The sequence below is a fragment of the Heptranchias perlo genome, chromosome X (genome assembly GCF_035084215.1).
Source record: "Heptranchias perlo isolate sHepPer1 chromosome X, sHepPer1.hap1, whole genome shotgun sequence".
Lineage (NCBI taxonomy): Eukaryota > Metazoa > Chordata > Chondrichthyes > Hexanchiformes > Hexanchidae > Heptranchias > Heptranchias perlo.
In genome coordinates this window covers 25,590,718-25,613,944 of record NC_090370.1, presented here as the reverse complement: position 1 = coordinate 25,613,944, position 23,227 = coordinate 25,590,718, and the positions used below count along the sequence as shown (strand labels likewise).

Sequence of the window (23,227 nt, the reverse complement as noted above, 5' to 3'; positions counted from 1 at the left end):
AAATAACTGTTATCTTCTCAACAATGTACAACATGGGACTGAAACATCGGTCTTCTGTACAACTATGGTAACACAGGCCTGAAACATCTGTAATCGTTAAAGCAACGTGAAATATAGGCCAGAAGCATCTGTAATCTCTACAACAACCCGGAACATAGGCCTGAATCATCTGCAATCTCTGAGACATTTTTAATCTCGACAACATTGTTTAAAATAGACCTGGAACCTCTCTGATCTCTACAACAATGCATAACAAAGGCATGAAAAAACTCGAATCTTGACAACAATGCAAAAAAATAGACCTGGAACGTCTCTAATCTGTACAAAGATGCGTAACACCGGCTTGAAACATCTGCAATCCCAACAACAATGTATCACATGAGCTAGAAACATTTCTAATCTCCATAACAATGTGTAATACAGGCCTGAAACATGTTATCTATACAACAACGTGTAACACAGGCTGCAACGCCTGTAATCGCGACTGCAACGTGCAGCATCGTCCTGATAGATGTCTAATCTCTACTACAATGTCTAAAGTAGGCTTCAAACATCTTCAATCTCTACAACAATGTGCAACATAGGCCTGAAACACATGTAATCTCTTCAAAAATGTGTAACATGGCCCTCCAACATCTCGAAGCTCAAAAGCAATCTATAACATAGGCTGGAAACATTTCTAATCTCGGAAAATGTGTAGCATTGGCCTGAAACATCTCTAATCTCTTCAACAATGTGTAGCATTGGCCTGAAACATCTCTAATCTCTACAACAATGTGTTACATAGTATTACAAGATATAAAAGTGACAGGGCCATGATATACATTGTTGCAACGATCACAGATGTTTCGGGCCTATTTTACAGATTGTTCTGGAGATTAGAGATGTTTCAGGCCCATGTTACACATTGATGTAGAAATTAGATATATTTCAGACATATGTTATACACTGTTGCAAGAGATTGGAGATGTTTCAGGCTTATGTCACACATTACTGTCGGGATTGGAGACGTTTTTACCCTTTGTCATACATTTTTGTAGTGATTATTATCTGAATGGTGATAGATTGCGAAAAGGGGAGGTGCAATGAGACCTGGGTGTCCTCGTACACCAGTCGCTGAAAGCAAGCATTCAGATGCAGCAAGCAGTTACGAAGGCGAATGGTATGTTGGCCTTCATTGCATCAGGATTTGAGTACAGGAGCAGGGATGAAGAGAAATTTCTTCACTCAGAGGGTGGTGAACCTGTGGAATTCTCTACCACAGAATGCAGTGGAGGCCAAGTCATTAGATGTATTTGAGAAGGAGATAGATATATTTCTTAATGCTAAAGGGTGAGGGGGAAAAAGCGGGAACAGGATGCTGAGTTCGACGATAAGCCATGATCATTTTGAATGGGGGAGCAGGCCCGAAGGGCCGAATGGCCGACTCTTGCTCCTATTTTCTATGTTTCTATGTTTCTATGATTAGAGTTGTATCAGGCCCATTTTCTACATTGTTGCAGGCCGATGTTATGCATTGTTGTAGAGATTAGAGATGTTCCACGTCAATTTTATCGATTGTTGTATAAATTAGTGATGTTTGAGGACCATGTAAGATATTGCTGTAGCGATTGCAGATATTTCAGGCCGATGTTACACATTGTTGTAGAGATGCCAGCTGTTTCAGGATAATGTTATACATTGTTGCAAAGATTACAGATAGTTGAGGGCTTTGTTGCTCATTGTTGCAATGGGTAGAAATGTTTCGGGCCTGTGTCCCACCTTGTTTTACAGATTAGTGATGTTTCAGTCCTACGTTACACATTGTTTTAGGCATTGGAAATGATTCAGGTCTTTGTTATACATTGTAACAGATGTTACAGATGTTTTAAGCCTATGTTACATCTTGTTGCAGAGATTAGAAATGATCCTGGCCTATATTATACATTGTTAGAGATATTAGAGATGATTCATGCCTATTTTATATCTTGTTGCAAAAATCAGAGCCGCTTGCTGCCTATGTTATATATTATTGTTGAGTTTAGAATGGTTTCAGGCCTTTTTTTTATATTGTTGCAGAGAGTAAAGATTTTTCTGACATGTGTAACACATTTTTGTTGAGATTAAAGATGCTTCAGTTCTTTTTTATACATTGCTGTAGAGATTAGATATGTTTCAGGCCTATGTTACATCTTGTTGCAGAGATTAGATATGTTTCAGGCCCATGTTGTACATTGTTGTAGATATTGGAGCTGATATAGGCCCATGTTATACATTGTTGTAGATATTGGAGCTGATATAGGCCCATGTTATACATTGTTGTAGATATTGGAGCTGATATAGGCCCATGTTATACATTGTTGTAGATATTGGAGCTGATATAGGCCCATGTTATACATGTTGTAGATATTGGAGCTGATATAGGCCCATGTTATACATTGTTGTAGATATTGGAGCTGATATAGGCCCATGTTATACATTGTTGTAGATATTGGAGCTGATACAGGCCCATGTTATACATTGTTGTAGATATTGGAGCTGATATAGGCCCATGTTATACATGTTGTAGATATTGGAGCTGATATAGGCCCATGTTATACATTGTTGTAGATATTGGAGCTGATATAGGCCCATGTTATACATTGTTGTAGATATTGGAGCTGATATAGGCCCATGTTATACATTGTTGTAGATATTGGAGCTGATATAGGCCCATGTTATACATTGTTGTAGATATTGGAGCTGATATAGGCCCATGTTATACATTGTTGTAGATATTGGAGCTGATACAGGCCCATGTTATACATTGTTGTAGATATTGGAGCTGATATAGGCCCATGTTGTACATTGTTGTAGATATTGGAGCTGATATAGGCCCATGTTATACATGTTGTAGATATTGGAGCTGATATAGGCCCATGTTATACATTGTTGTAGATATTGGAGCTGATATAGGCCCATGTTATACATTGTTGTAGCATTTAGAGAAGTTTCAGGCTTATTGTATACAGTGTGTAAGAGATTAGAGACGTTTCTGGTTTATGGTACACATTGTTTTTGAGATTAGAGAAGATTTAGCCTTATTGCATACATTGATGTAGAGATTAAATGTGTTTCAGGCACATGATATATATTGTTGCAGACAATAGAAATGTTTCAAGCCTATGTTATATATTTTTGTGGAGTTAAGAGAAGTTTTAGACCCATGTTATGCATTGTTGTCATAATTAGAGATGTTTCAGGCCTATTTTATATATTGTTGCAAATATTAGAGACGTTTCTGACCTAAGTCATATATTATTGTTGAGATAGCGATGTTTCAGAGCTATGCTTTATATTGTTGCAGGGATTGGAAATGTTGCAGGCCTATGTTACAAGTTGTCGTAACGATTGCAGATGTTTCAGGCCTATTTTATACATTGTTGCAACGATTGCCGATGTTTCAAGCCTATGTTACACAGTGGTTCAGAGATTAGTAATGTTTCAGGCCTGTGTTACACATTGTTGTGTACATTAGAGATGATTCAGGCCTATGTTACACATTGTTGTGTACATTAGAGATGATTCAGGCCCATGTTACACATTTCACTGCTCTTTCCTCAAAGCCCTGCAATTATTTACCCTTCAAGAATTTATCCAATTCACTTTTACACATTAGTATGAAAGTTACTATTGAATCTGCTTCCACCACTTTTCAGGCAGCGCATTCCAGATCATTACAACTCGCTGCGAAAAAAAACCGACCGCATATCTTCACTGGCTCTTTTGCCGATCATCTTAAATCTGAGTCCTTTGGTTACCGACCCGTTTGCCACTGCAAACAGCTTCTAATTATTTACTCTATTAAAACTGTTAATGATTTTGCATACCTCTATCAAATCACCCCTTAACTTTTTTCTGTTCCAAGGAGAACAAAGCAGTTTCTTCAGTCACTCCACATAATTGAAGTCCCTCATCCCAGGAATCAATCTAGTAAACCTCTTCTGTACCTTCTCTGAGGCTTTGACATCCTTCCTAAAGTGCGGTGCTCAGATTGGACATAATACTCCCGTTGAGGCCTAAGCATTGTTTTATAAAGTTTTAGTATATTATTCTTCCATTTGTCCTCTATCCTCTATTAATAAAGTCCGGGATCTCTCATCTTTTACTGCCTTCTCAACTTGTCCTGCCACCTTCAAAAATTTGTGCACATATACCCACAGATCGCTCTGTTCTCCCACATTGCCTCTCCTATTCTTCCAGCAAACGTATCACTTCACACTTCTCTTCGTTAATTTACATCTGCCATGGATGGACCCATTTCACCAGTCTGTCTGTGTCCTCCTGAAGACTGTTACTATCCTCTACATTGTTTACCCCGTTTCTGAGTTTCGTCTCTTCTGCTAACTTTCAAATTATATCCTGTATACCCAAGTCCAGGTGTTTAATATATACCAGTCCAGGATCACTCTGGGCCTGTTTAGTTGGGGTGTGCTGTCAGTCACGGATCATTCTGTGCCTGTTTAGTTGGGGTGTGCTGTCAGTCCCGAATCATTCTGTGGCTGTTTAGAATGGGTGTGCTGTCAGTCCCGAATCATTCTGTGTCTGTTTAGAATGGGATGTGCTGTCAGTCCCGGATCATTCTGTGTCTGTTTAGTTGGGGTGTGCTGTCAGTCCCGAATCATTCTGTGGCTGTTTAGTTGGGGTGTGCTGTCAGTCACGGATCATTCTGGGCCTGTTTAGAAGGGGTGTGCTGTCAGCCCCGAATCATTCTGTGGCTGTTTAAAAGGCGTGCGCTGTCGGTCCCAGATCATTCCATGCCTAGAATCATAGAGTCATAGAAAAATTGCGGAACAGAATGAGGCCATTCTCCCCATCGTGTACGCGCCAGCTGAGAAACGAGCCATCCAGCCCAATCCCACGTTCCCGCATTTTGTCCATGGTCCTGTAGGTCAAGGCTCTTCAGGTGCACATCCAGGCATTTTTTAAATGAGTTGAGGGTTTCTGCCTCTACCACCCTCTCAGGCAGTGTGTTCCAGACGCCCACCACTCTCTGGGTTTAAAAAGATTCCTCATTTCCGCTCTAAACCTTCTGCAAATCACTTTAAATTCATGCACCCTGATTATTGACCCCTCCACTAAGGGAAATAGGTCCTTCCAACCTGCTCTATCTTGGCCCCTCATAATTTAGGACACCTCAATCAAATCACCCCTCCGCCTCCTCTATTACAAGGAAAACAACACCAGCCGAGGTAAAATTCTCCAGTCCTGGCAACATCCTCGTAAATCTCCTCTGCAGCCTCTCTCGTGCAATTACATCCTTCCAGCAATGTGGTGATCAGAACTGTGCGCAGTACTCAAATTGTGGCCTCAGTTGTGTTTTATACAGTTCCAGCATAACATCCCTGCTTTTATATTCTATGCCTAGGCTAACAAAGGAAAGCATTCCATATGCCTTCTTAACCACCTTATCAACCTTTCCTGCAACCTTCAGGGATCTGTCGATATGCACTCCAAGGTCCCTCACTTCATCTATACCTCACAGTATCCTCTCATTTATTGTGTATTCCCTTGCCTTGTTTGCTCTCCTCAAATTCATTACCTCGCACTTCTCCGGATTGAATTCCATTCGCCACTTTTCTGCCCACCTGACCAGTACATTGATATCTTCCTGCAGTCTACAGCTTTCCTCGTCACTGTCAACCACAAGGCCTATCTTTGTGTCATCCGCAACTTTCTTAATCGTGCCCACTACGTTTCAGTCCAAATCGTTAATGTATACCACAAAAAGAAAAGGACCTGGTACCGAGCAGTGCGGCACCCCACTGGAAACAGCCTTCCAGTGGCAAAAATATCCGTCAACCATTACACTTTGCTTCCTGCAAAAGAGCCAATTTCGGATCCAATTTGCCACTCTCCCTTGGATCCCATGGGCCTTTACTTTTTTGATCAATCTGCCATGTGGGACCTTGTCAAAAGCCTTGTTAAAATCCATGTGGACTACATCAATTGCGCTACTCTCATCGATCCTCCTTGTCACCTCATCGAAACATTCCATCAAGTCAGTCAGACACGATCTCCCCTTAACAAATCCGTGCTGACTGTCCTTGATCAGTTCATGCCTTTGCTAAGTGACAGTATATCCCGTTCCTCAGAATTGATACCAATAATTTGCCAACCACTGAGTTTAGGCTGACTGGCCTGTAATAATCGGCCGATCCCTCACTCCCTTTTTAAACAGCGGTACAATGTTCCCAGTCCTCCAATACTCCTGCACTGCCCCTGTATCCAGTAAAGTTTGAACAATGATTGTTGAAGCCTCCGCTATTTCCTCCCTGTCTTCTTTGAACGGCCTCTGATACATTTCATCCGGCCCGAGTGATTTATCCCGTTTCAAAGAAGCTAATCCTCTTAATACTTCCTCTCTCACTATGTTTATCCCATCCAATATTTCACACTCCTCCTCAACTTCAATCCCCAATCATTTAGTTTTTATTTAAAGGGGATGCGCTGTCATTTCCGGATCATTCTGTGTCTGGTTAAAAAGGGTTTGCTGTTAGTCCCGGATCATTCTGTCCGTTTAAAAGGGATGCGCTGTCAGTCCCGGATCATTCTGTATGTTTAAAAGGGATTTGCTGTCAGTACCGGATCATTCTGTGTCTGTTTCAAAAGGGTTTGCTGTTAGTTCCGGATCATTCTGTCCCTGTTTAAAAGGGGTGTGCTGTCATTCCCGGATCATTCTGTGTCTGTTTTAAAGGGGTGTGCTGTCATTCCCGGATCATTCTGTGTCTGTTTTAAAGGGGTGTGCTGTCATTCCCGGATCATTCTGTGTCTGTTTTAAAGGGGTGTGCTGTCATTCCCGGATCATTCTGTATCTGTTTAAAAGGGGTTTGCTGTTCGTCCCGAATCATTCTGTGTCTGTTTAAAAGGGATGTGCTGTCAGTCCCGGATCATTCTGTGGTTGTTTAAAAGGGGTTTGCTGTTAGTCTCGGATCATCCTGTCCCTGTTTAAAAGGGCTGTGCTGTCAGTCCCGGATCATTCTGTGGTTGTTTAAAAGGGGTTTGCTGTTAGTCTCGGATCATCCTGTCCCTGTTTAAAAGGGGTGTGCTGTCAGTCCCGGGTCATTCCGTGTCAATTTAAAAGCGATGTGCAGTCAGTCCATGAACATTCTGTGTCTGTTTACCGGTAGAACAGAGATCAGACTGTGAAATACTAAGGAGCAAGGTGAGCGAGCAGGTGCGACGGGTTATATATTGACTTCACGTGGAGATAATACTGTAGTTGGAGTTGATGGGTTAAATGTCCTGTTCGTGTATCTGTCACATTCTGTCACCTGAACTCACGTGTTAAGCCTTTTAGTTGGGCCACAGCTCACAACCTTGTGATCTGAAAGATCGAGAACTGCCAACTTCGTCCAGCTGCCAACTGATCAACAGTCACACAGAAAGGAAACAACTTTTCCCAGGATTTTTTCAGAGAGCGGTCAGTCCCCGTGTGTCTGATGAAAAAATGCAGACAACTCTCTGTGCCAGAACTGATGGAAGCTCTTCTCTCGGTTCTTGGAGTCATCACACCAGAGACATCACACCAGATGGCATATTAAAGTGCACGGGAAGCGTGCAGGAGAGAGGGGTCTGATTTCGAGCTCATGTGGATGCAATACTTTGGGTGGAGTTAAGGGTGAAATGTCCTGCTTGTGTGCCTGGCACATCCTGTCAGATCAGCTCGAGTTTTAAAACCAGAAGTGGGGCCAAAAACACAACCTTGTGATCTGAAAGATAGAGAACTGCCAACTGAGGCAAGCTGCCAACTGATTCACGGTTACACAGAAGGGAAATTCGTTTTCTCCGAATATTTTCAGAGAGTCCCTCCCCGTGTATGCGATTATAAATACAGCAAACTCTCTGAGTCTAGATACAGAACTTGTGTACTCCAGCCGTCTGATCCTGACTCTGAGGAACTCAGCGGAAGATGATGAAAGTCCTGCTCTTGGTATTTGGAGTCCTGGTGCTGACTCAGTCCATCACTGTTGATTGGTGGAGGTTGGGAGGACGCGTCGTTGTCGCAAGTCGCGGAGGTAAGTTTCTCTGATCTCGCAACACCAAGTTTTGTTTAAACTATTTTATGATCTGAATGAAGCTCACGGTTTGATTGGTTAAATGAATATTATTGTAAGAATGATTGAAGAATTTAACCTGAACCAACTAAATCCCCCGATTGTTTAGTCGGTACCTGAGCGGGTAGTGGGGATGGTGGGTGTTGTTTGATGATCCAAACAGACCAGGAATTAAAGCACAAATTACTGGCCAGTGCCAAGTCAGTGGATCTCAGCCGGAGCATTGACCTGTTTGGGAGACTCAGTAATTGGTCTCAGTTCCCAGGTATTAGGGAGGGCGAAACTCACAGTTCCTGCTCCCAATCAGTGCTACCTGCTACAAAGTGTAAGAGTGCGAACGGCATCAGGAACTCCTTCAGCCCCTTTCCCCCACACTCACTGCTCAGACCCAGATGAAGAATGGTGAATTGGGAGCGATACTGGAGGCATCTGTGGAACCGGACCCCAGACACGAGTCAGATTTTCATAACATGAGGGGAAGGGATTGGATCAAAAGGGTTTCAAAACAGGTTTCTGAATCCTAATAATTCTGCAGTCTACATAGAGATCAGAATATGAGGACATGAACTGAGTAGAGGAATCAACAGTGAAACTATCAAGTTCAGTCGCCGGGTGTCAGTTTGCCTCAGTTGGGAATTGAGTGAACATGTTGTGGGTTGATGTTCCACTCCAGTACATACAGCCCAGCACTGGGGGAGTGCTGCACTGTTGGAGGTGTCATTTTTGAATGAATCGTTAAACGGAGACCTTGTCTTCCCGTTCATGGGGCAGGAAACATTTGGTGGCATTATTTGAAGAGCTGGGAGTTCTCCTGGTGTCTTGGACCAACATTACTCTCTCAACTAACATGACCAGAAACTCCCCACACTGTCAATCTCATTTTCTGTTTGTGGGACTTTGCTGTGAGCAATTTGGTGCCAACATGGTGTCGGCACTTCAGAAATAATCCTTTGTCTTTGAAACACCTTCGACCCTTCTGTTGACGGGAAAGGCTCGATATAAATGTCAGATCTTTCTTTTCTTTGTCTCTGGTCTCAGATAGCGGGAATGGTGGGCTCCATTCTGTGGAAAACCTATTGTGCTGCCCTTGAGAACAAAGAGTGAGTCTCTACAGGTCGGGGAGAGGTCAATGCGAGGTTTAATGAAGTAAAAATGAGCTGAGGTTCATGTGTGGTCCAGAGTCAGTCCCGGTAACACGGACAGACTCAGCTTCATGTTTTCTCATTGATCTCCCACCCTCTTTGTTCAGAACGGTCAATTAATTAACTCTTCGTTTTGTATTTTAGTGCACGTTTTCAACTGCAGCTCGCTTGGAGCAATGTGTCGTGAGGGATCTTGTAACACAAACGAGGAGACTCTGCTGCTGATCTGCCACGATGGGTTCCATTGTTGCAGGCCGAACTAGTGAAAGATCCAGTGATGGATTCTCACCAGCCCGAGCGCTCCAAGTTCTCACTGAATGAAACCTTCGTTCACGGGGAGCAGGCTCTGTTTGATTGTGTTCGTCCCATAACCCTCGGACCCTGTATTACTGCTGTCTGAATAATGGGCTGTACTCAGAAATAAATCTCACTGCATTGATCACAGCTTCATATCCGTGTCTTGTTTCTCTTTTGGATCATTGTGTCCCAGGTTTGCATGCTCAGGGGTCTTATGAGGCTGCGGGAAGATGTCGGAATCGTCGGTAATGAGAAGAGGAGACCAGAGCAGGGAATCTCTGAAAGTGCCTAATAACACATTCAGAAAATTACTGAAATAAGACAGGCGTTCAAGGTTCAAGATATCTCACTTGACCGGGTTTCTTCAGGAAGATTGGAAGGAGACACACATTGCATCAGGCCCATCAGATTGCTTGATTGGTCATTAAAGCGGGAGCTTTAACTCTGAATCTAGCCCGTGCTCTTCCTGCCCTGGGAGTATTTGATGGAGACAGTGTAGATGGGGCTTCACTCTCTATCTAACCCTTGCCGTACCTGCCCTGGGAGAGTTGATGTGCCAGTGTTGAGGGAGATTGACAAGAGACCCATGTGAATCTGGCAGTATAACTCGATGCTGTTGGATGAAGCTGCTCTGACATCAGTAACTATATCAAAATCATTACTTACTGAACACAATTGTATGGGTTCAAAACCTGTGATTATAACCCAACAGCGCTCTTACATTAGAAGAATAAAAAATATAAGAAATATTTAACTGTGTTGGGAAGCAAAGATAAAACATGTTCCAACTTCTGTCGCTCTCTCTGCCTCTGCCTAATCTCTCGGTCTCGTTTTCACTCACTCTTTCTCTCTTTGACTTAATTTATCTCTCTCTATGCTTCATCTTTCTCTGCCTCTGATTTCTCTGCCTCTGTTTATTTAACTCTGGCCCTGTCACTCCCTGCCTCGTTCTCCCTCTTTCATTCAGTTTGACGGGGTCTCTCTTTTCGATCTCTCAATCGCTCTCTCTCTCTCGCTACCTCTAGCTTATTTCACTCTGCCTCGTCTCTCTTACACTTCCTGCCTTGTTCTCTTCTCTATCTCTCGTTCCCTCTTCTTGCCTCGCTCTCATTCCCCCTCACTCCATCTGTATCGTCCCTCTCTCTTCTCTCTGCATCATTGTTTCTCGCCAACTCTGCCGCTTTCCTGTCTCTCGCTCGTCTTTCTCTCTCTGCCTCATTCTCTTCCTTTCCATCGCTGCTGCTCTAACTTCCCTCCCCCCTTTCTATCTCTCTGCCTTATTCTATCTCGCCTACCCTCTCTTCTCTCTCTCTCTAAATCTCCCTCTCTCTCACTTATTTCCACCTGTCACTGTTTCCTATCTGTCTGTCACTTACCCACTTTCTCTCTCTGTCCGGGTCTTCGTTCTAAGTTAAGATCCCTGATGCAACAGGACTATCCAAACACAAACACTTTCACACTGATCCCAGCCTGTACTCTGAACACATTGCATGAGCTGATCACAGCTTCTGCACCCCTAGTTCGCAAATGAGCTGCTCAGGATGTGCAAGGCCCACCAGTGGCATGGAATCCTGCAAGATTTTGACATTGCTCGAGAGCGAAGCCTGCTTTTGGTCCTAACTTCTGCTGCACCTCTGCCTCCACGTCTCATGCAGCCTCGATTCTTGAACTAATTTTATTATCTTCCATCCTCAAGTGACATTTACACACTCTTCTTCATCCATGAATTATCCATGCCTCTGATTTGGTTCTCTCTGCGAATCTTTTGGACCTTGTTTTTCCTTATTTTTGACAGTCCGTCTCTGTTACTGAATCTGTTTGTTCATTTTCTAATTTGATGTGAAATTTTTGAATAGCTGGCAAGCAATACCTGATATTTTGCTCAGCGTATTTCCACAAATTGAGATGAATCTAGGGAGCAGAAATTAACCAAATGAACCTTCTTTGAATCTTCTCTAAGGCAAGTATATCTTTCTTTAGGTAAGGAGGCCAAAACTGTACACAGCACTCCAGGTGCGATCTCACCAGAGCCCTGTACAATTGCAGCAAGTCCCCCTTACTATTTAACCCAACCCCCTTGCAATAAAGGCTAACATGCCATTTGCCATCCTAATTGATTGTCGTACCTGCATGCTAACTTTCTATGATTCCTCCACAAGGACACCCAAATCCCTTTTAAATCCCGATATAAACACACGAGGGAGAAATGAACAGAAGTGTATGCTGATAGGGTTAGATGAAATAGGGTGGAGGAGAGATAGAACAGGAGTTAAAGTTCAAAATTGGGTTAAGGCCAATTTTACTAAGCTGAGAAGTGATTTAGCAAAAGTGAAATAGAAACAGCTACTTGAAGTTAAATCAGTGTCAGAGCAGTCGGAGCCATTAAAAGGGAAATTCAAGGGTTTCAGAGTAAACTTGTTGCCACAAAGATAAAGGGTGGGACTGCCAAATCTAGAGCCTCCTGGGTGACAAGTAGCATACAGGGTAAGATAAAGCAAAAAAAAGGAATCTTATGTCAGACACCAAGTGCTCAATACTGCAGAAAGCCTAGAGGAGTATGGAAAATGAAATTAAATTAAATCGGTGAAATTTAAAAGGAAATTAGGAAAGCAAAGAATAATACTGGTAATTAAAATTACGGAAAACCCAAAAAATGTTTTATAAATGCATAAAGAGCAAGAGGATAACTGTGGAAAAAGTACAGACTATTGGAGATCAAAAAGCTAACCCATGTGTGGAGGTGGAAAATGTGGGTATGGTTCTAAAGGAATACTTTAATTCTGTCTTCACAAAGGAGAGGGATAATGCAGGAATTGAAGTTAAGAAGGAGGAGTGTGAAATATTGGATGGGATAAACATAGCGAGAGAGGAAATATTAACGAGATTGGAATTTTTGACAGTCGATAAATCACTCGGCCCGGATGAAATGTATCCCAGGCTGCTCAGAAAAAAACAAGGGAGGCATTAGCGGAGGTTCTGACCATCATTTTCCAATCCTCCCTGGCTACAGGTATGTGACAGAGGATTGGAGGACTCTTCAATCTGTACCATTGTGTAAAAAGGGAGAAAGAGATAGATAGAGTAATATATGCAGTCAGTCTAACCTCGGTGGTGGGCAAATTATTGGAATCGATTCTGAGGGATAACATTAACCTTCATTTAGAAAGGCACTGGTTAATCAAGGACAGTCAGCTTGGATTTGTTAAGGGAGGGTCGTGTCTGACTAACTTGATTGAATTTTTTGAGCAGGTAAGAAGGAGGGTAACGCGTTTGATCTCGTGTACATGGATTTTAGCAAGGCTTTTGACAAGCTCCCACATGGCAGACTGGTTAAAAAGTACAATCCCATGTGATCCAAGTGAGAGTGATTGATTGGCTCAGTAGCAGGAAGTAAAGGGAAATGGTCGAAGGGCATCTTTGCGACTGGAAGGCTGTTTTCAGTCGGGTTCCGCAAGGTTCAGTACTCGGTCCGTTGCTTTTTCTGGTATATATTAATGGTTTGGACTTGAATGTGGGGGGCTTGATCAAGAAGTTTACAGGTGATACAAAAATTGGCTGTGTTGTTTTCAGTGAGGAGCAAAGCTGGAGACTGCAGGAAGATATTAATGGACAAGTCAGGTGGGCAGAAAAGTGGCAAATGGAATTCCATCCAGAGAAGTGTGAGATAATGCATTTGGGAAAGGCAAACAAGGCAAGGGAATAAACAATAAATGGGAGGATACTGAGAGTTGTAGAGGAACAAAGGGACCTTGGAGTGCATATCCACAGATCCCTGAAGGTAGCAGGACTTGTAGATAAGGTGCTTAAGAAGGCATATGGAATACATTCCTTTATTAGCCGAGGCATAGAATATAAGAGCAGGGAGGTTATACGAGAACTATATAAATCATTGGTTAGGCCACAGCTTGAATACTGCGTGTTGTTCTGGTCACACATTAAAAGAAAGATGTGATTGCACTCAGTAGGGTACAGAGGAGATTTACGAGGACATTGCAAGGGCTGGAGAATTTTAGCTATGAGAAAAGATTGGATAGGCTGGGGTTTGTTTTCATTGGAACAAAGGAGGCTGAGGAGAGATTTACTTGAGGTACATAATATAATGATGGGACTAGATAGAGTGGATAAAAATTACCTATTTCTCTTAGCAGAGATGTCAGTGCCAGGGGACACAGATTTAAAGGAATTGGTAGAACGATTAGAGGGGAGTTGAGGACAAAGAAATTCATCAAGAGGGTGGTGGGGGTCTGGAACTCACTGCCTGAAAGGGTGGAAGTGGCAGAAACTCGCAACTCATTTAAAAAACACTTGGATGAGCACTTGAAGTGCCGTAACCTACACGGCTACGGACCAAGTGCTGGAAAGTGGGATTAAGCTGCATAGCTCTTTATCGGCCGGCACGGACACAGTGGGCCGAATTACCTCCTTCTGTGCTTTAACTTTCCATGATTCTATACCTTTATGTTTGTGTATGTGTATGTCTGTGCATGTGCCTTGATGTGTGTCCATGTGCCTTTATGTGTGTGTATTTGCCTGTATGAGTATGTATGAATATTTGTGCGTATCTGCCTTTATGTGTGTGTGTGTGGCTTTATGTGTGTGTATGTGTGTATATGTGTGTATGTTCCCGTATGTGTGTGTATGTGCCTTTATGTGTGTGTGTGTGTGCCCGTATGAGTGTGTGTGTGTGTATATGTATGTATGTGCCTTTATATATATATATATATATATACATGTTTGTGTTTTTGCCCTATGTGTGTGTCTGTGACTTTATATGTATGTATATGCGTGTATATGTGTGTATGTGCCTGTATGTATGTGTATGTTCATGTGTGTGTGTATGTGTGTGCGCATCTGTGACTTTATGTGTGTGGATGTGCTTTTCTGTGTATGGATGTGCCTATATGTGTTTGTATGTGTGTGCATGTGACTGTATATATTTGTGTGTGATGAAAGTGCTGCTCTCGGTACTTAGAATCATGCTGCTGACTGCCCGAGAGGGGCGGGTGGAAGAGAGACCAGACTCGGTGAGATATTAAAGAGTCGAGCAGCGAGCAGGAGAGAGAGGTCAGATTTAGTGCTGCATCAAGATTAGAGATGATTCAGGCCTATGTTATACAATTTTACAGAGTTTAGAGATGTTTCAGGCCTATGTTATACAATGTTACAGAGATTAGAGATGTTTCAGACCTATGTTATACAATTTTACAGAGATTAGAGATGTTTCAGACCTATGTTATACAATTTTACAGAGATTAGAGATGATTCAGGCCTGTGCTACACGTTGTTTCAGGGATTACAAATGTTTCAACCCTACGTATTCATTGTTGCAGAGATTACAGATGTTTCATGCCTATGATATACATTGTTGCAGCGATTACAAATGTTTGAGGCCTACGTTATTCATTGTTGCAGAGATTACAGATGTTTCAGGCCTATGTTATACATTGTTGCAGAGATTACAGATATTTCAGGCCTATGTTGTACATTTTCATAAATTGCTACCCTCCAGCAGTTCCTTTGATAGTCAGCTGCAGAGGATTTGTTTCCCGGGAATGCCAACTTGCAAAGCAAATTGAAAGTGCCAGAAGCTCTTCTAGGAAGTGGCCGGTTAACTCTGTGTCAGTTTAAAAGGGTTGGGCTGTCAGTCCTAGAACATTTTATGTCAGTTTAAAATGGGTGCGCTGTCAGTCCCGGATCACAGAATCAAGTTACTGATCATAACCTGAACCCGCAGACAGCTCCATCACACTGGAGATCTCAACACACTGAGGTGAACTGGGGCATGAAAAACATTCATTTAATGAAACAAATACTTCAAACAGGAAGTATTGAGCCTACACAGAAATACGGAGATCAGAGGCGCCTGTAGCTCAGGCAAAGCAGTTAGGAAGGGAGATTTTAATTTTCACATAGACTGGGACATAAGGGCAATACATTTCTAGAGTGCATCGAGCTCAGTTTTCTCAAACAATATCATAGAACTGAGAGGTTGCACATGTCAGGAAAGAGAGAAAAAGCTGGGGCTCTTTTCTCTAGAAAGGAGAAGACTGAGGACTTACGTGATAGAGGTCTTTAAGATTAATGATCTGTTTGACAGGGTAGACGCAGAGAAGATGTTTCCGCTTGCAGGGGAGACCAGAACCAGGGGTCATTATTATAAGATAGTCACGAATAAATCGAATTGAATCGAAAAATGAATGCAGGAGAAACTTCTTTCCCCAGATGGTGCTGAGAATGTGAAACTTGCTACCACAAAGGATAGTTGAGACGAATAGCAAAGATGGATTTAAGGGGAGATACATGCAGAGAGAGAGAGAGCCTGCTCCGCCATTCAATCAGATCATGGCTGAACTTCCACCTCAACTCCAATTTCCCGCCCGATCCCCATACCCCTTGATTCCCCTAAAGTCCAAAAATCTATCAATCCCAGCCTTGAACATACTCAACGACTGAGCATCCACAGCCCTCTGGGGGAGAGAATTCCAAAGATTCGCAAACCTCTGAGTGAAGAAATTCCTCCTCATCTCAGTCGTAAATGGCCGACCCCTTGTCCGAAGACTGTTCGCCTTTGTTCGACACTCGCCAGCCAGGGGAAACAATCTCTCAGCATCGATCCTGTCAAGCCCCCTCCGAATCTTATATTCTATTTTATATGTTTCAATGAGATGCGAAATGAATAGAAGGATATGGTGATGGGGTTAGATGAAGAAATATGGGAGGGGGCTCGTTTGGAGCATAATCACTGGCATGGAACTGTTGGGCCGAATGGCCTGTTTCTGAGCTGTACAGTCTACGAAATCCTGGAATTTACCACACATTCGGCCCGTCATACCTGTGCTGGCACTTTGAAAGAAGTGCCCGATTTATTCCCACATCCCAGCTTTTTCCCCACAACCCTGCAAATTAGTCCTCTTCAAGGGCATGTCCAATTGCCTTTTGAAAGTTCTTATGGAATGTGGTTTCACTGTTCTTTCATATGTTGCATTCCAAATCATAATAAACCTCAGTGAAAAGTGTGTCCTCATTTCCCCTCTGGATCTTTTGCCAATCAGTTTATTATCACAGAGAGGACGGGTACAGAGAGAGAGAGAGTAGAGGGCAAGAGAAAGGGAGAGTATAGAGGGAGAGAGAGAGAGAGAGAGAGTAGAGGCAGAGCGATTAAGAGAGAGAGAGAGAGAGAGAGAGAGACAGAGACAGAGGAGGGTGAGAAAGAGAGAGTAAAAGGAGACAGAAGGTAGAGGGAGAGAGAGTGGGACAGAGAGAGAGAGATAGAAAGAGTAAGGTGAGAAAGAGAGAGTAGAGAGAGAGAGGTTCAGAGAGAGAGAGAAGAGGGGATGAGGCAGAGAGAGGATAAAGAGAAGGAGAGCACAAAAAGTTAAAAAGAGACAGAGGGGAAGACTGAGAAAGACAAGGGGGAGAGTGAGAGTGACCGATCGAGGGACGCGAGAGAGAGAGAAACAGGCAGAGAGAGAGAAACAGGGGAGATACATACAGAGAGAGGGAGAGACGGGGACTGAGTGTGTGATAGAGACTGGTCAGAGAGAGAGTGGAATGACAGAGAGAGAGAGAGAGAGAGAGAATCAGGGTCACAGCATCACAGAGAGGTGGAATCACCGAGAATGGGGGGAGGCAGTGATCTCTGGGGAAGGCCCAGGCAACATCCCGGCCTCTGTTAGTAGATCTCATCCGGTGTCGGACTGGCACCCACACACAGAGCATGGGAGAGTGTTGATGGAGCTTTACTCTGTATCTAACCTCTGTTGTACCTGCCCTGGGATTGTTGAAGGGACAGTGTTGGAGGAGCTTCACTCTGTATCTAACCCGAGTTGGTCCTGCCGTGGTTGACGGTTGTTTTTGCGACTGGAAGGCTGTTTCCATTCGGGTCCCGCAAGGCTCAGTAGTAGGTCTCTTCTGCTTTTTGTGGTATATATTATTGATTTGGCCTTGAATGTGAGGAGCTTGACCATGAAGTTTGCAGATTATACAAAAATTGGCCGTGTGGTTGACCGTGAGGAGGAAGGCTGTAGACTTCAGGACGATATCAATGGACTGGTCAGGTGGGCAGAAAAGTGACAAATGGAATTCAATGCAGAGAATTGTGAGGAAATGCATTTGGAAACGGGAAACAAGGCAATGGAGTACACAATAAATGGGGGGATACTGAGAGGATTAGATGAACCAACGGACCTTGGAGTGCATGTTCACAGATCCCTGATGGTAGCAGGACAGGTAGATCAGATGGTTCGAAAGGCATACGGGATACTTTCCTTTTTTAGCGGAGTCATAGAATACAAGGGAGGTTATGCTAGAACAGCATAAAACATTGGTCAGGCGACAGCTTGAATACTTGCTGCAATTCTGGTCACCACATTACAGTAAAGATGTGATTGCACTCGAGAGGGGACAGAAGAGATTTGCCAGGATATTGCCAGCGCTGGAGAATTTTATCGATGAGTAAAGATTGAACATGCTAGGTTTGTTTTCTTTGGAACAGATGTTCAATAAAGCTCCGTCAACGCCAACACAGAAATCTCCAGAGCAGGGTCTTTGGTCAGAGTGTGGTCTGTCTTCAGAGTGGGGTCTGTGTTAAGCGTGGGGTCTGTGTTTAGAGCGTGATCTGTGTTCAGAGAGGGGTCTGTCTTCAGAGTGGGGTCTGTGTTCAGAGTGTGATCTGTGCTCAGAGTGTGATCTTTGTTCAGAGTGGGGTCTGTCTTCAGAGTGGGGTCTGTGTTCAGAGTGTGGTCTGTGTTCAGAGTGTGGTCTGTGTTCAGAGCGTGATCTGTGTTCACAGTGAGATCTGTGTTAAGCGTGGCGTCTGTGTTCAGAGTGGAGTATTTGTACAGAATCGGGTCGACTTGTTCAGAGTGGGGTCAATGTTCAGAGAAGGGTCTATGTTCAGAGTGGGGTCAATGTTCAGAGAAGGGTCTATGTTCAGAGTGGGGTCTTTGTTCAGAGAAGGGTCTATGTTCAGAGTGGGGTCTTTGTTCAGAGAAGGGTCTATGTTCAGAGTGGGGTCTTTGTTCAGTGTTGGGTCAATGTTCAGAGTGGGGTTTGCTTAGAATGGTGTATTTGTTCAGAGTGGGGTCTTTGTTCAGAGTGCGGTCTGTGTTCAGAATTGGATTTGCGTTCAATGTGCGTCTGTGTTCAGAGTGGGGTCTGTGTTCATCGTGGGGACAGTGTTCAGAGTGGGTTCTGTGTTCAGAGTGCGGTCTGTGTTCAGAATTGGATTTGCGTTCAATGTGTGTCTGTGTTCAGAGTGGGGTCTGTGTTCAGAGTGGTGACAGTGTTCAGAGTGGTGACAGTGTTCAGAGTGGTGACAGTGTTCAGAGTGTGGACAGTGTTCAGAGTGAGGTCTGTGTTCCGAGTTTGGACAGTGTTCAGAGTGGGGTCTTTGATCAGAATGTGGTCTGTGTTCCGTGTGGGATCTGTGTTCAGTGTCAAGCTTTGTTTATAAATAGATTGCTCAGACGAATTGAAAAAAGGATTCAACTGCTTGCAGAATGTATAAGAGCGTGCGGCTCAAAGAGATAGAAAGAGGCAAAGCTCTCTGAAGAAATTGGTTTTATAGCAGCTTTTGAAGGCACTTGCAGACACCTTACAGACTATTTACCAATTCGGGACTTATTAAGGATGTCTTTTCATTACTGGCTCTAAATATGTTACGGTCTGAACTCTGCACAGCAATATTATCTGAAATATTTAGTTCCCAGGGGTGAATATTCAGAGTGTTCCCCTCATGTGACACGGGTCCCTGTCTCACAGTTTGTTCTGGACACAATTTTGTGAGAATTGCGCCTTCAACAAAACAGAATTCTTGCTTCCCCCTCAGCAATCTCTGTTCAGTATGAAGATATATTCTGTCGATGAGGTGGCTTTGTTGCTAGGAATCCGAAGTAAGGAATTCAGTTGAAAACTGACCAAAGTGCTACATTTACAGAGAAAAACAGCTAAAATGGGGAAAATAAAAAGCAGATTTACAGCATACTTATGGAAAGAAGTAAAGTGGAGGAGAGGAAGATTCGATGGCGAAGAGGAGGGGGAAATGTAAATGACATATGTAATGTAACAAAGGTAAGTGCAGCCATGGAGGGAGAAGGAGAAGTGAGGGGAGAGGAACAGCATCGTCCAGATGTACAATAATGTTTCCTGTACACTGACAAAGACATCTTCAGAATGGTGTCCGTGCTCAGAGTAGGGTCCGTGTACAGACTGGAGCCTGTATTCAGATTGGGATCTGTGTTCAGTGAGGGGTCTGTGTTCAGAGTATGGTCCTTATGCAGTGGTAGTTGGTATTCAGTGTCAGGTTTTGATTATAAATCGATACCTCAGGATACTTTACAAAGACTGCACGCAGAATGTGTGAGAGAGTGCGGATTAAAGCGAAAATTGAGGAAATGCCCTTTGAAGAAATAGGTTTTAATGATTCCTTTGAGGGCACATGATCGGCACCTCAGAGCAACTTTGCCAATTCAGGGACTTATAAAGGACAACGGTTCCAACTGTGAGCATGATTACAATTCCTCCCACCCCGCATCCTATCGGTTCTGTTTCTAGAGTGGGGACAGTGTTCAGAGTGGGGCTTGTGTTCAGAGTGGGACAGTGTTCAGAGCGGGGACAGTGTTCAGAGTGGTATCTGTGTTCATCGTGGGAATGTGTTCATAGTGGGAAATGAGTTCAGAGTGGGGTCTGTGTTTAGAGTGGAGTCTGTGTTCAGATTGAGGGATGTGTGCACAGTGGGGAATGTGTTCAGAGTGGGGTCTGTGTTCAGTGTCGGTCTGTGTTCTGTGTCAGGCTTTGTTTGTAAATATATATCTCATATTGCTTTACAAAGAATTCAACTGCGTGCAACATATGAGAGAGAGAGAGAGAGTGCGGGTTAAAGAGATTTTTGAAGGAACTTGATTGGCATCTTAGAGCAACTTTACCATTTCCGGTACTAATGAGGACATCTTTCATTACTGGCACGAAATATGTTAAGCTCTGAACTCCAAATAGCAATTTTACCTGAGATCTTTAAGTGTCAGGGGTGAATGTTCAGAGTGTTTCTCCTCACGTGATTGGAGGTCCTGCCTCACAGTTTGTTTCGGACAGAATATTGGTTGAATTCGAAATTCAACAAAACAGTTAGCTACTTCCCTTTGAGCAATCTCTGTCCCGGATGAAAATATATTCTTTCGATGAGGTTGCTTTGTTGCTTGCTATGAAAAGTAAGGAATTCAGTTGGAGAATGACCAAAATGTTCCTGTTACTCACTCAGGCAGATAAATTGGTGAAAATAAAAAGCAGACTTAAAGAAGATTATTAAACAGAAATAAAGTGGAGGAGAGGAGGATTCGGGGATGAAGAGGAAGGGGCAATGTAAATGACATATGTAATGTTCCAAAGGTGGGTGCAGCCACGGGGGTGAAGGAGAAGTGAGGAGAGAGGAACAACACCGAACAGATGTACAATAAAGCTCTGTCTTCACTAACACAGAAATCTTCAGAGTGGGGTCTGTGTTCAGAGGGTCGTCTTTTTACCAATTCAGGACTTACAGCCTCTTTACCAATTCAGGACTTATTCAGGGCATCTTTACGTTGCTGGCAGTAAATATTCTAAGGCCTCAACTCCGCACAGTACTTTTATCTCAGGTATTTAGGTCCCAGGGGTGAATATTCATAGTGTTCGCCTGATGTGACACAGGGCGCTGTCTCATAGTTTGTTCTGGATACAATTTTGTGAGAATTCCGCCTTCAACAAAACAGAATTCCTCCTTCCCCCTCAGCAATTTATGAAAATATATTCTGTCGATGAGGTGTCTTTGTTGCTCGGAATCCAAAGTAAGGAATTAAGTTAAAAACTGACCAAAGTCTTATGTGTACAGAGAAAAGCAACCAAAATGGCGAAAATAACAAGCAGGATTACAGTATACTGAGAGAAAGAAGCAAAGTCGCTGACGAAGATGAGGGGGAAATGTAAATGAAATATGTAATGTTACAATAGTGTGTGAAGCCATGGAGGGTGAAGGAGAAGTGAGTGGAGAGGAACAGCATCGTCCAGATGTAAAATAAAGTTTCCTGTACACTAACAAAGACATCTTCAGAATGGAGTCTGTGTTCAGAGAGGGGCCGCTATTCAGAGTATGGCCCTGATGCAGTGGTGGTCGGTATTCAGTGTCAGGCTTTGTTTGCAAACAGACACCTCAGATGACTTTACAAAGAATTCGAATGCACGCAGATTGTGTGAGAGAGTGCGGGTTAAAGAGAACATGGAGAAAAAGCCTTTTGAAGAAATTGGTTTTCTTTTGCGTCCACACGATCGGCACCTCAGGGCAAAGCTGCCAATTCAGCGACTGATTGAGAACACCGGCTCTCACCGCGACATTGACAACAACACCTCCCACCCCGCTTCCTGTGGGCTCTGTGTTCCCAGAGTGGGGACAGTTTTCAGAGTGGGCACAATGTTCAGTTTCGGTCTGTATTCGGTGTCAGGCTTTGTTTGTAAATAGATATCGGAGGTTGCGTTACAAAGAATTCAATTGCGCGCAGAATGTGAGGGAGAGACAGTGCGGGCTAAGGAGACAGGCGGAAAAACGAACTTTGAAGAAAGAGGTTTGAAACAGGTTTTTGAAGGCCCTTGAATGGCAATTTAGATCAACTTTACGAGTTCTGGGTCTATTAAGGATAACTTTCATTACTGGCACGAAATATGTTCGGGTCTGAGCTCCAGACAGGAATTTTATCTGAAATCTTTTGTCCCTGAGGTGAATGTCAGGAGCGTTTCTCCTCGTGTGACACAAAGTCCTGTCTCACAGTTTGTTTTGGACAGAATATTGTTTGAATTCGAACTACAACAAAACAGATACGTCCGTTCCCCATGAGCAATCTGTGTCCCTTACGAACACATATTCTGTTGATGAGGTGGCTTTGTTCCTTGGTATGAAAAGTAAGCAATTCAGTTGGAAAATTACCAAAATGTTTCAGTTACTGAGTCAGGCAATAAAATTGGGAAAATAAATAGCAGATTTAAAGAAGATTTACAGAAAGAACTAAAGCGGAGGAGAAGAGAATTCGGTGTTGAAAAGGAAGGGGGAAATTTAAATGAGATATGTAATGTTCCGAAGGTGGTAGAGCAACGGGGGTGATGGAGAATTGAGGAGGGAAGAACAGCATCGTCCAGATGTACAATAAAACTCTGTCTACACTAACACAGGAATCTTAAGAGTGGGATCTGTTTTCAGAATGGTGTTTGCGTTCAGTGTGAAGCCTGCATATGGAGTGGGGTATGTGTTCAGAGTGGGGTCTGTGTTCAGAGTTGGGCCTGTGTTCAGAATGGGGTCTGTGTTCAGAGTTGGGCCTGTGTTCACAGTGGTGTCTTTGTTCAGAGTGTGGTCTGTGTTTCGGCTTTGGTCTATGTTCAGAGTGGAGTCTGTGTTCTGAGAGGAGTCTGTGTTCCGTGTGGGATCTGTGTCCAGTGTCAGGCTTTGTTTAACAAAAGAAAACTCAGACTAATATATAAAGGATTCAACTGCGTGTATACTGTATGAGAGAGTGCAGCTTAAAGAGATAGATGGAGGGAAAGCTCTCTGAACAAATTGGATTTAAAGCAGCTTTTGAAGGCACTTGCAGACACTTCACAGCCTCTTTACAAATTCAGGATATATTCAGGAAATCTTTTCATTACTGGCGCTGAATACTTCAAGGCCTGAACTCCACACAATAGGTTATCTCAGGT

At 43.3% G+C, this 23,227-nt stretch overlaps 2 long non-coding RNA genes across 3 annotated transcripts in view; one reads left to right on the top strand and one right to left on the bottom strand.

Moving 5' to 3' along the window:
* The window catches only part of LOC137307107 (uncharacterized), a 40,250-nt gene that overhangs the window by 3,197 nt on the left and 13,826 nt on the right, over nucleotides 1-23,227 (bottom strand). The window lies entirely within an intron of this gene.
* LOC137307106 (uncharacterized) lies at nucleotides 7,890-9,661 on the top strand. The gene is made up of 2 exons (XR_010959037.1): nucleotides 7,890-8,036; nucleotides 9,362-9,661. It is a non-coding gene; the product is annotated as an uncharacterized lncRNA (long non-coding RNA).